Source organism: Momordica charantia (assembly GCF_013281855.1).
Source record: "Momordica charantia cultivar OHB3-1 chromosome 8 unlocalized genomic scaffold, Mcharantia_2.0 BLBB01000008.1, whole genome shotgun sequence".
Classification (NCBI taxonomy): domain Eukaryota; kingdom Viridiplantae; phylum Streptophyta; class Magnoliopsida; order Cucurbitales; family Cucurbitaceae; genus Momordica; species Momordica charantia.
This window is the reverse complement of record NW_028275166.1, coordinates 11,971,632-11,985,165: the sequence shown is the minus strand read 5'-3', so window position 1 is coordinate 11,985,165 and position 13,534 is coordinate 11,971,632.

Below are 13,534 nucleotides of genomic sequence, written 5' to 3'. Positions count from 1 at the left end.
TATCCTTAAATTGAGGCCAATTAAATAATTTCACCGACCAATCAAATTATGTTATAATGACATAAGTTGATCTAATAAGATTGAGTCATATATGACATAAATTGGTCCAATCAAAATTTACCAGATCTATTTGATGACATAAGCTGACCCAATTGGATTGTGTCACGTGGCAATGAACTTATAATCAGATGGTTCCAAGTCCGTCTAAGGCCCTCTGGAGATCAAGGAGAAGTCAGAGGCCGATCCAGATCATCATCAAGCCCGAGGTCGATCAAGATCACCATCAAGTCCGAGGCTGATCAAGATCATCATCAAGCCCGAGGCCGATCAAGATCACCATCAAGCCCGAGCCCGATCAAGATCATCATCGAGCCTGAGGCCGATCAAGATCACCATCAAGCTACCGATAGGCCGATCAAGATCAACAAAGCCGTCGATAGGCCGATCAAGATCAACAAGCCGTCGATAGACTGATCAAGATGAACAAACCGCCGATAGGTCGATCAAGATGAACAAGCCGCCAAGAGGCCAATTAAGATCAACAAGCCGCCAAAAACTCAAGGGACAGAATCAGAAGATAAATATTAGAGATTGTACGAACCTCTCAAATATCAATACAAATTGTATTTAGTCGACGAGTTATAATTTCTCTGGAAATCTCGTATAAAGAGTGTCATCACACCATGCTAGTCTAGTCTTGTGGCTAGTAATTCATTGAAGACTCGTTTGGTAACGTTTTTATTTGTTTTTTCGTTTTTTTCTTTTTCAACAAATGAAAGCAGAATCGTGTTTGGCAATATTATTTTATGTTTCTTGTTCTTTCTTTTTCTATTGTAAAATAAAATAGAAATATGTCGAGTAACTAGTCCTTGTTTCTCGTTCTTTAAAATTTTAAATTAAAATAAAGTATATTTTATATAAAATTTTAATTTTTGAATTAAATATTCAATTATGTATGTTATATTTATTTTCTGAAAATATTTATTGTCCATTTTATAAGTCAATAATGAACTTAGATTTTGTGTTTTCAAAATTTAAAAATTTTCTTTAAAATAAGAAATAAAAAACAAAAACATTCATCAAGGGCTTATATTTCCAAAAACAATAAATAAAAGACAAGAAACGGCCAACATGATTATAGCTCACCGGTAATTGACATGTACTGCTTCCCATGAAGTTGGAGGTTTGATCCCCATATTCCCGAATTGTTGCGCTCAACAAGAAAAAAATGATAAGAACGGAAAATTTCTTATTTCTTTTTATCGTTTCCAATTTGTTCCAAAACATAAATGGAAACATTGTTTTATCATCGTCATACAACTATTTTTCTTTATTAAAAATGAAGAAACAAAAATAAAAAATAATAGAAATGTTATCAAACGGACCCTTATTAAAACCTTCCGAATAAATTATTAGACTTGAGAGTATTTATGATCCAATATGATTCCACGACTCCACATGACCTTTACAATGATATCATTGTCTCCTACTTAGGCTCTGAACTTTATCATTATCATGTTATCAACTGTCTAATAGATGGTAGTAATACGTTAATGTAGACATGTATTAAAATTTAGAATTAGAGTCAACCTGGACATAACTAGTTAAGATTGAAAGTATATGGACCAAAAAAATTATAATGACCATGAAAGTTATTTACTAGATCTCTAGCTTACGAGACATTTTTTAAATAAATAATAAATCTGAGTTTGTTAAACCTGTTTTTCGATGTTAGTTTCTTAAACTTGTATTTATCAAAACTATATTTATTGGTAGATTATGAATTTATAAATAAATAATAGATGGTTCATATATTAATTATTTGATTGAAATAGTAAAAAATATACTAAAAAAATTGTTTTCTAACAAAATTAGGAAGTACCTTTCTGTATAAATAAAAATTGTAATACACTTGTTAGCCCAATTTTTTTCCATAATTATTTAATGAAATAAGTATTTATTTATTTTATACAAATTTATCCAACATGTAATTTACGCAAAACAAAAGAAGTGTTATTAGTAGTTTATTTAATTATTTGTTAATTTCTTGATACGCTACCTAAATTTATTTACTAATTATCCTCAAAATTATCATTTATCAGCAGAATAAATGTAGCTTGATAAATAATTTCAGAACTAAAGAACTAAGGTAACATTTCAAACTATTGACAAAAATAAGGTAGGCTGAAGTAAAAGTCAAAAATCGCATACGATGTACGATAGTTATGCCTGTGTAGATGTACGTGACTTCCATCGAACTTGCCTACAATATATGAGAGTTCTACCCATATAGACGCGTACGACGATGTATGATGTGCAGGTGTCCTAAATCGCAGATGGTGCTTGTGATTTGGGGATAATTCGTAGCCACTAGCCGCGATATCCTTAAATCGCAATAAATGACTGCGATTTAGCTAACCTAATTTTGACAATAGTTTCAAACCTACACCATTTCTGTCATTTGTTTTTCATAAAATATTATTTAAAAAAATCCAACACAAACAAATCAAGAGTGAAATTAATCAATTGTATAAAATACATTTCTTTATTAATTAATTATGCTAATTTAACTTTTACATTCCACTCATAAAAAGAGTCGGACAAAACTATAGATTCAAAGAGATGAACTTATTTTGAAATTTAAAGTAAAATAATTTAGATTATTTATATACGTGTGATTAAAAATGTAATAATATTTATTTAGTAACTAATATTTTAAACCTGATAATTTATTTTTAATACAATTATTAATCTAAATTCTTTTTGAATAATTATTTTATGAAATAAAAATTTAATTAGTGTTATAATGAATTTTTAAAAATACATGTATAAAGCGTAAACAAATTGTATATAAATTATTGCATATAAATTTAACATTATAATTGCTCTAGAACATGAAGTTTATAACGGGGTATAAATGAATTTTGGGTTAGGTTAGTTTTTGTCAAACTCGAAATATAAATTTAAGAAAATTAAATTTGTTGATGCAGAAATTTGACTTAAGTCGAGTTTGAAGAATAGGGTATTTCAGCGTAACAAAGAGTAGAGATTTGTAACATCCATTCATTATGAGTATTTATCTTTCGAATATTGGAAATATTCTCCTGAGAAATCCTAACACCATCAGTATATCTTCTCCTTTTAAATTCGGGGAATTCAAATTATATAAAATAGGGATTTTTTTCACCAATAACAAAACTAAATGGACGTCATGGTTACAACCGATCTAGCTAACTCGATTTGGCTAATTTCTTTATTTTTTAATCCTAGCTTTTACTCATGAAGTTTACAATTATGAAAAAATTGTCCATATATAAATTAATTATTTATTACTTGGAATTCAATTAAATTCATTTACTTATTTATTACTAAAATTATAATTAATTAAGTTTCCTATTAAACTAATATATTTCATTAAAAAAAAAACTAATGTGTTTTAGAGGAGACTATGCATCCTAGTAATTCTAAAGAGTGGGGATAAAGTATGGTAGCAACTTGAAGGGATAAGGTACTGTAATTAAGTACAAGGGGCAGAATAGTATTTATGGTAGAAATTGAGGGAATAATAGTATTTATTGTAGTAAACCTGAATTTATAAATAAATTGTCAAACAAATATAGGTTAGGCTTAGCTAACCTTACTCTCTATCTTGACTTAGAGATCAACAAATAAACTAAAGAAGATAGTCAACCTACAAGTACATCGTGAATGATGGTAATTAACCGTTCAAAAGAGGGTTATCGTGAATTTTGTTGAGGTGTCTATTAATGACATGCCAACATAAACATAGCAACAACAAATGTATATAATTTATTTTTTTGAGTCAAAGCGAACATAGCTCAACGGTAATTTACACAAATCTCTGACCTAGAGATCATGAGTTCGAAACCCACCCCATATATTATATTAAAAAAAAACTTATTCTCTTGAGGTCATGAGTCCAATTTATCACAACTAAGGATGTTCAACAATCAATCAGTATCAGTTTGTCGTCGAAACCGAATGGAAACAATTTTTCTTTCAAGGTTTGCGGCTACCGATACCTAATCTCTAATCTCTCATGGTTGCTAGTTTTTTTTTTTTTTTTTTTGAGACAAATCATATATTTGCAATGATATTAAGTTATACCAAGATAAAATTGAATTTATAAATAAATAAGGTATTTATTTGAAAATTGAGGTTGGAGAAAAGGGCTTTTCCGGAATTTGAGCCGAACGAAAATGAAATGATGCTTTCGACGCTCTTTAAAAGTGGAAATTCTATTATGGAATTATGGTGGGGAATTTGTTTTCTTAATTAATTCAATTCTAATTATTTTAATTCGAATTTGAATTTCCTTACCAATCATTGTTTTTCAGGATAATTAACTCTTATTGGATGGTCTTTATTGAATAATAATTGAAAGATTTTTTTAATTCTATAAATAACTGGATGGCATGATATTTTATGATTAATTATTCTTTTGTTTCCATTTGTTTTTTTGGTTAAAATCAAATTATACCATATGTGATGGGAAATATTTATCTTTTTTTACCATACTGAAAGTCCTTAGCAAGATAGAGAGAGAAAATATATATATATAGGTCTTTACCTGTCTACCTTCGTCTTTTACACTATTAAACTTTTTTTAAATGTATATTTTCTTTTAAAAAAATAAAAATATTTTTCAAATTTGTACTGATGTCAACACGAAAATGAGTGTTGACAGATAAGTATTATTCTCGGAGAAAAGTCTAAGAATGAGATCATTTCAAAACGATTTGGGTCCCAATCGACATCAGAATCGTTTTTTGTCGTATAAAATATATTGTTTTACTGGCTTTTTTTTTTTTTTTGAAAATTTGTTTTACTACCCCTAAACAAAGGGCTCTATGATTAGAAATTATGTTCTTTAGACCTATTATTCTCTCTCTTTTTCTGGCTTCAAAACTATAGAAATGCATTTCGCATTTTCTTTCATGCTATTCATAATTCTTATTTTTAATATTAAAATTTCCACTTGAAGTTTAAAAAAATATTAAAAAAATGTTAGACATCTCTTATATATATATATATATATATATATATATATATATATATTATATTCAATTTACAAACCAAATTATAGCATAACTTCAAAAACTACTGAGATGTAAACATGTACCAAATTTTGTAGGTTGGAAGTTAACATTGGATTGGATAAACAAATATTATTTGAAAATATAATATAGCAAAAACTAAAAAGAGTTATTTTTTAAAGAGTAGGGACGGAAATCGATATTTTTAGATTTTAAAGACTAAAATAAAATGTAGAGTAAAGTGTAAGTATCGAAATGAATATTTTAAAAATTCATAGATTAAACAAACTTCTAAGTTCAATAATAAAAAATGGATTGAGTTATCAGAAGGTCCGGCCCCACCATCCTCATTTACAACAAAATTACACCCACCTTATCCAATCTCAATATTTATCAATTATTATCTTGTCTATTTTAAACTTTTTTTTTACATAATAATTTTATAATATAATTCCACAAAATATGGACCGAATATTGAAACCTCAAGAATATAAGTCTTAATTAGTTGTGTTATTATGATAAAAAACATATTAAAAAAATCAGTTGTGTTATTCAAATTATTTACTAAAATAACTTAATTTAAATATTATAACTTCTAAAAGGTCTCTTTTGATCCATAAACCTTAAACTTTTTATATTTGGATTTCTAAACATTCAAAATGTACCTATCAATATCAAGTTTAAGTCTTGAAATTACTAATAAACCTATCAATATTGGAATATCAAAATGACTATTTTTAAAAGTTGAATTACTAAAATAAATATTTAAAAATTAAAAAGTTAAAGTGGAACAAAATATTCTAGACACAGTTTGTTTTTTTCTTTCTTTCTTTTTAAGTTCAGGGAATAAAATAAATATTATGAATATATTGGAGGCTTTTTAAAAAGTTGAATGAATTAAGTACGTATATTTAAAAATTAACAACCAGAGTGGAACAAAAAAAGAAAAAGTTTAGGCACCGAAAGGTATATAATAATATAATAAAAACTATTAAATATTAAATATTAGTGCATAATCAATTTTTAAACTAATAAATAACAAAAATATAAATGGCATGGTTTTTTAGCAATAAAAAAATAAGTTTTAATTACATTTATGAAATTTAATTAATTTTTATTTCAAACACATTTGAAAATAAAAATAAAAATAAAAGTATTTCCATCTTCAACTAATTACTCTAATCCAAAAATGAGACATGGCTCATTTGATAACTATCCCATTTTTAATTCTTCATATTTGATTTCTGATTACCTTTGCAAAAAAAAAAGGAAAAATATGTTCCGTAATTATTTATTGTTTTTGTTTTTTTATTTTTATTTTCAAACCATTGAAATACATTTGGTAACTGTGTTTTGTTATTTCTTGTTGTCTTGAATTTCAAGCTATATAAAAAAAATCAAAGGTTTGCATAAAAATAAGATTTTTAAATTAAAATATTCAAAATGGATATGTTATATTTAATTTTTAAATAGCGGTTATGTATTTTATAAGTAAAAAAAATGAAAAATAAAAAAACTTTTTATTTATGTTTTTGAAAAATTAGAAAGGAAACCGAAACAAAAACTATAAACTATGTTTTTTTTTTTTTATGTTTCTCAAACCTATAAATAAATAATAGAATTGTATTAAAATAAATAAATAAATAACAGAAAATACTGAATCATTACTAGACAGTCTCTAATAACTTATTAGTGTTCCTCATATTTATTGTTTTTATTTATTGTTTATTAATCAAGAAAAACATAACTGCATTGGGTAATTATTTCATGTTTTTTAGAAAAGACAAAAATATATTTGGTAACCATTTCTTATTTCTTGTATTCTCTATCATTTTAAAATAAAAAGGTAAAAGTTTACAAGAAAATTAATTTTAAAATTAAAATTCAAAATTTTTACGTTTTATTTATCTTTTAAAATATTTATTATGCATGTTATAAGTTAATAATATAGAACAATGCTTTTATTTATGTTTTGAAAAAACAAACGGAAACAATAAACAAGAAACTTGATTTTGTTATCTCCACAATTTCTACAAATTTAGAAACGTTCCTTAAAATGAGAAATAATAAATCAAAACCATTATCATACACTTTTGTTTCTCAAAAACTAGACACTAGAAATGATACTATTACGAAAGGGCCCATGTGTGTGACTAATTACACTATATTTATTGAAAACAAATTTAAGTATATTAAAGATGCACGTTTGGTCACATCCTCATTTATTGTTTATGTTTTTATTTGTTAACAAAGAAAAATAGAGAATTGCATGACCCTAACACTCATGGATTAAAAAATGACAAAATAATATTTTTGTTTCTGTTTTGAAAACGAGAACAAGAAACAAGAAACTTGTTTTTGTTGTTTCCAAAAGTTATATACAATTTTGAGAACGTTTCTAAAATATGATAAATAAAAATTATAAATAATTGTAAAATGCTTATGTTTCTGAACAATAAAAACGAGGAAAAAAAAAGGGCAAGGTGACCGAATAGGCCCTAAATGGTTGGCTATTCCAAACCCTGTGCCTAAGGAAGACCCCTCCACCACAAATGACCCTCAAAGTGTCGGTGAGAGGCCCATACAACTTATTTATGTTGTCAATGTTATTATACTATTGGTTTAGTTAACATATGGTTTATTATTATATTTTTTGTATGTCTTATATGCATGTGTCCCTTGTATAATGTATTAATTTAATTCATAGATGGCAACGCCATGTTGTTAATTTTCAGAATCTTGCCTCTTGGTTCTCTTGTTAAGATTATGATGCTTATTATTATATTGAATTTAATTATATGTGTCGTCCCCTATCATACATATTTAGTTCACAAAATTTATAACTCAGTAGATGAGGCACCTATTTCATATTTGTAGTACTAGAAAAACACTTGCAAATAATACTTTTAGAGTTATGTAGGAGCAAAATGAGGAAGAACACGATCTAGAAAATATATTGTTGTGCCATGGAACTTACTGGCTTCAAAGCAAAATTTCACACGATCATGATGCTAAATCGTTAGTTGCCAGCTGCTTTCCAAGATTAATACAACACCCGAATTCAAACGTGCACTTACCAGAAAACGGATTGGAATTAGCTTAGAATAGAACTTGAAAAGCAGAAAAGAAAATCGAGAGAGAAGTAAAAGAAGTGTGTTTTGCAAATAAAAGGAACATGACATTAGCAGGCTGTGGGTCCGTGGGCCGCGATATCAAAAATAAAAAATAAAAGATAATTTGTAACTAACACTATTTTTTATCTTTCGGGCACCCGTTCGAACAAATGGTGGCGGCAATGCACATATGGGGAGGTGTCTTGGGCTCACCCAATACAACATTTATAAGCCCACTAAAAAACCTCCCATTATAAACCTTTTTCTCTGACTCCAAAATCTTTTATGGGCCAATACCAAAACCAATTTTTGTAAACCATCTTTCTCTTTTGAAGGAAAAATTTGGAAAAATAATTTTTAAGCAATAGAATGGTAAAACTTAAGCATTAATATCTTACAATTTGAATTAATGCATAGAGGAGTGAGACAACCACCTAAGTAATGAAAGTGAGTCATCTCTTGAACTTTGAATAATTATGGTTGAGACTCTCACAACACATTTTAATCCTTAATTTCGATTCTGTGATATATAACAGGTGTTTTTAAAAGTCATGCACATAAAATCTTGGATCATGTGAAAGATTTAGAATGAGACTCTTGACTCTCTCATAGAAGGTAATCTCACCCTCACAATCACGTAAATATTTCATCAAGTTTATCAAAGATAAACCACTCAAACTTAGCTACGAAGACTTTGTAAATAATCCATCAAGTCTATGAATAGACCACCCAAAGAAAGGGCTATGAATTTACATAACTTATCAATAATCCATCAAATCTACACAGACCATCCAACAAGGGCTATGGATTCACAAATTATGCATTGAGGTTTTAGTCTCATACATGTTGAGGACTAAGAATTACTCTCCTTATCAAACCTTTAGTGAGAGGATCTATCAAGTTTCTTACGGACCTCACATACTCCAAGGAGATTACTCAAACAATTGTTTCACGGCTTCATGTCTCAGGCGTATATGTCTTCTCTTTCCATTATACATACTATTTTTTACAATCCATATGACAGTTTCTGAATCACAGTGCAGGGACACTGGTATAGATGTCCCCCACAATGACACGGCTCTAAGAAGACTTCTAAGTTATTCCGCCTCTTGCCCTGCTAGTTTCAGTGCTATAAACTCAAATTCCATGGTGGAACGTGCTATGCCAATTTGTTTTGATGACTTAGATGATATATAGTTCATCCACCTAAAATAAACATATATTCACGTGAAGTTTACCTCGTTATCTGTAACCCAATCCATTGTACCTCTCAGATATCTTAATAAACAAACGATGAAGAGCATTCCAATGTTTTTTAATCAAGATAACACTACCTATGATCTTTGCGTATTCAGTGTTCTAACAGCCGATTTATCAAAGCAATTGAATTTCTTTAACATTTTCTCACTCCAGGAGTCGACGACCCTTTAGCCTTTATGCCCCTATAATACCTCGGGATATAGACATTGTCTTCATACCCTTACATACGCAAGAAGTCAATGCTTCGTGGAAGTTGCGTCCCATGTAATCCAAAACCTCAAGGTTATTCCTTGAGGCCCCAAGTCACCGAAACTATCCCTTTGAGACTATTATCATTTTTTCTTATTTTGACGTCTTTTATATTTAATCGGGTTTCTGACTTTTCTAAATAATTAGATTTCATTTTTATTTAACTTTTTCTATATTTAGATTCTATATATTAAAAAATTTTCATTATTAGATTTGAGTTTTATTCAATTTTTCCATTATTTTTTCCAGCGTCCTTTTTTTCGACACGTCTTTTTCTTTTAATAGTATGATAAACTTATACTCCTCTAAAATGTTATATAATATATACTTTTTGTTGATATATACTAAATTATTAGGATTATTTAATATATTTTTTATTTTTGTCTTTTGACATGCAATATGATAAACATACTCCTTCGAACGGTAATTATATAATAATATATACTAAATTAAAAGGTATATACTTTTTAATTAAATTATATGATAATAATATGCCTTTGTATAATATATATTTGACGGCTGACGATGAGACCATGTGGAACGCATATGACAGCGAGATCGGCGATAAAAGGCAACTCACAAACAGATCCGGCAACCCACGAACAAATTCGGCGTTCTCTGAAAAGATCCACGACCAGCAGCGACTCGAATAGATTTGTCGACCCACTGATTCACACTGGAAAAACGCATGACTAAAAGTGAGAACTTGGTCGAGAAATTTGCAACGGTCATGGCATAAAATCACCGTCGTTTAAGTGGTGTTGTGCAGTTACTGTAGATCTGTGCCTTGATCAGAGCCAGAGGTCCTCGTGCACGAAGGAGACGGGCTGCTGGGGCGATCGAAAGTAAGATTCATGTCATTTGTGTAATTAGGTTCATTAAATAGGCTAGATATGTAATTTACCCCATTTCCCCTCTCTTGTTAAGAGAATTGGCAGGCCTTAATACAGCCCATAGAGATTTGAGGTTCCTCTTGGGCCTCGCCAGTATGTTGGGCCTTTGTTTTACTCTCGGCCCTTTTCTATTTGTTTATTTATTTATAGATATTGTTTGTGCTATTATATAGTCTTAAAGGGAACAAAGGTAAATAGAAATTTATTTCACAGATTAAAATATGAAATATATTTTAGTATTTAGGACCAAAATTAATATTTCTGAAGTTTATAGATCAAAAATGAAATAATATTGAAACTTCATGGATTAAAATATAAATTTTAACTTTAAAAAATCAATCTCGAGCATATATACTCATTAATTATGTGAAGAATATATATTTTCTATTTCCAAATAATATTTTCTATTACAATTTCTCTTCAAAGTAAAATAATCGATTTAAATTTCATTTTGATCCGTGAAACTTAAAATATATTCTATTTAGCCATCAAATTTTTAAAATGTTTGTGTAAATCTTTAAATGCTTTAGAAAACAATTATTTTAATAATTAACATTTTTATTGACATCCACTCTTTTAAGAAATTTATCTAAACATATGTTTTTAAATTATTTTATTTTATTTAATAACGATTTTATATTTTGTTTTAAAAGATATTTTTGAAATTTTAGCTGATTTGAAAAGTAAAATATATGTTTTTTAATTTAAATTTGTAATCGATATTTCAATAATATATTAATTTAACATTATTCATTTTACTTCTGAAACATAAATATTATTTTTTTAATTTTAATGAAGTAATGAGAAAAATTATAAAACACAAATATTATTTAATTTTAAAAAAATCAAGTAATGAGATCAATATTATTTTAAAGTTTAATTAAATAAAATTAATATTTATGTTTTAGAAATAAAACGAAGTTAAATTAAAATATTATTGAAATCTCGACAAACAAAAAAAAAACAAAAAAAAACATATGTTTTACTTTTATAATCGGCTAAATTTTCAAAATTAGCTTTTAAAACAAAATATTAAATTGTTATAAAATGAAATAATATAATTTGAAAACATATGATAAGATACATCACATTTGAAAGAAAATTCAAAGGAATATATATTTTCTTTTGAATACAATAATTTAGGAATATATATTTTCTTTTGAATACGATAATTTGAGATGGGGTAGATCGAGCCTTCTTCGAGGTCAGAGCATACGCTAATTACCCCTGAGTTTTTGTTCATCTCCCGATTTCAATTTTTTTTTTGTCTAATAGGTCATTGACATATTTAACATTTTTTCAAAAATATATACAGACATAAAAATTAATTTGGTGTCTAATAAGATCCTCAATTTTCAATTTGTGTCCAATAAATCTATGAATTTAAAAAAAAATTGTCAATTAAGTTAGGGATCTATTAGATACAAAATTGAAATTTCAATTACCTATTATATACAAAATTTAAAGCTCAAGGACTTGTTAGATATTGTTTATAATCTTAAAAACCTATTAGATACGAAATTAAAAGTTCATAGATCTATCAAATACAAACTTGATCCTCTATACCTAGAGGCACCTGCGCCCGCCTCAAGGCTCAGACTGAGCTCACCGAAAGGTTCGAATTTGAGACCTTTGAATCAGTACTATCAATAGACCCCAAGCAATTGCGAACTAAACATGTCCCTCAAGGGCAAATACAAACTTGAAAGCTCAAAGATTAAACTTGTAATTTAACCTAAAATTGATTGAAAAAAGTGTCAAGTACGTTGAATAAATTTAAATATTTGAAACCAACCTGATATTAATTCAACCGTTTACGGTTTATGATACCTATCTCCGATTTGAATTTAAATCTACATCTTTACCTATTGTAATAAAAACAAATATATATTTGAAAGTATATAACTAAAAAAAGTTTCGAAAGGACGAAAATAGTATATTAGCAAAACATATGACATATAAAATAAAACAAAAATCTATTTGTTGGGGGAAAATATCCGTTTTTTATGAAGGCTTGATCACATGGGTAATTACGTCATTTTCCAAGTCACGTCGCGCTCCGGCTGCCGCGAATATTAAGGCATCCAAGATAGACCCGCCATACTCGCGCGTGACGGCGATGTAAATGCACGCACCGCCGTCCTCGCAATTTATGATTTGTTTTTATGCATTTATGGAAACCCCAAGCTAGCCCTCGTGATTGTGATGATGATCATGAAATATCCTACCCACATAATATTTTTTTTTTCCTTTTCTTCTTTTTTAATTTTAAATACCATAAATAAATATGTCTTTCCCAAATGAAGAAAGAAAGAAAAAATCTAGATCTTGATTTGGTTGATAAATTTTAGGGCAAAGATAATCAAATTTTACTTGTCAACTTCTATGATTATAAATTTTTACTTTAAATTTTCAATTTAATTTAGTTACACCTTAACTTGAATAAAAATTGTAATATTTACCTTTGAAAGATTTTTCATTTGAAAAATCACTCAAAAAAAATTCTCATATGGATTTAATGATTTATAAAATATATGTCAGGTATGAAAGTGATATGATTTTGGAGCAAAATGACCCTATAATTTTTATTTAAAAATTGTGAGTTCTGACATAATTATTCTATGGTGCATTGGTCAAACTTAATTATTTTTTGCAAAAGTTGATTTTAATTTAATTTTGTGATTTTTGTTATATTTTTTTGGGCTAAAATTGGTGGGTGAATTATAAAAAATGAAAAAGTAAAATTTGTAACATTTATCTAGATCTATGGGCAAATTAAATGGTAAATTTATATTTAGACTTTATACCCAGCCAATTTTAGGGACAAAACTTTTTTTCCTAAAAAATTTAAATGCTATTTTTTAGTGTATTGTGATATAATAAGCCTTTAGTTTTTATTGATAAAACCTTTTGTAATGCCCTGCATTACTACTTTAAGAATATTTTCGTAACTTTATATTAA